This window comes from Oryx dammah, unplaced genomic scaffold (assembly GCF_014754425.2).
Source record: "Oryx dammah isolate SB20612 unplaced genomic scaffold, SCBI_Odam_1.1 HiC_scaffold_16, whole genome shotgun sequence".
Lineage (NCBI taxonomy): Eukaryota > Metazoa > Chordata > Mammalia > Artiodactyla > Bovidae > Oryx > Oryx dammah.
Genome location: NW_024070200.1, coordinates 5767281 through 5768247, shown reverse-complemented (window position 1 = coordinate 5768247; position 967 = coordinate 5767281).

Sequence of the window (967 nt, the reverse complement as noted above, 5' to 3'; positions counted from 1 at the left end):
GAATGCCATGCTTAGCAATACTGACACTCAATCTCAGCCATCCCTTACAGTTTAACCCACCTCTGGGCCAAAAAGAAGAAGATGCTGCAATTTCTTGTTGAGAAGCCATTTAATTTAAATGCAAACAAAAGCTTTAAAGTGCGGGTCAACAGAATTCAAATGTCTAATCTGAACAGTCCAATGTTTAGTACCTTCCAACCTAACGGGATAGGAAAAAAAAAAAAAAACGGAAGTAGCGCTGGGCACCTTCAGATGGAACTCTTCCCGCTTTGCAGTAAAAGGGAACTGAAATTGGCAAGATTCCCCCCACCCCATCCGTATAACGTCATCAGTGTGCAGAGAGAATACTAACTTCCCTCCAGTCACCATCAGGACACTTGTCTGCTTGAGAAATGGTCTGTTGTCACTGGTAGCAACGTATGACTTAGGATTTCTGTGGTGAGGGTGATAAAAAGAGAGAGAGAAACTGTCAAGCCAGAAGAAGCCTGAGAGAACACGGCTGGTTTCTTTCCTTTCTGTGTTATTGCAGGCCACCACCATCTATCTACCCCCAAAGTACCCTCAACCTATCTTATTTCGTCTAATCTATGGCAAATAGCAGAGATGGCATTCCAGGGCACACTGACATTCCAAGAAACGGATGGGATCTGCTGGGAATGCACTATTTTAGAACGTTCTTGGGCCATTTCCTGGGGCAAAGTCCTCAAAAACTCCTGTTTCTCTGGCAGTGCTGAGTATTTGGGGGGGGAGAGGAGGGAAAGCCCACCATTCAAAGGTTTCCCTATGTATGGCAAGGTTGAAGTCAACATAGAAAAGGCCTCCCTTACTCAGGACATCATCAGTGCTACATCTCCATTTCAATTCTGAAACAAAGTGCTACAACTTTAAAGATTGTTATCCGCTGTACATCCACCCCCCTCCCCCCGAAGAAAACGCATGCCACTTTTTATTTCAGGACAAAAAAAAA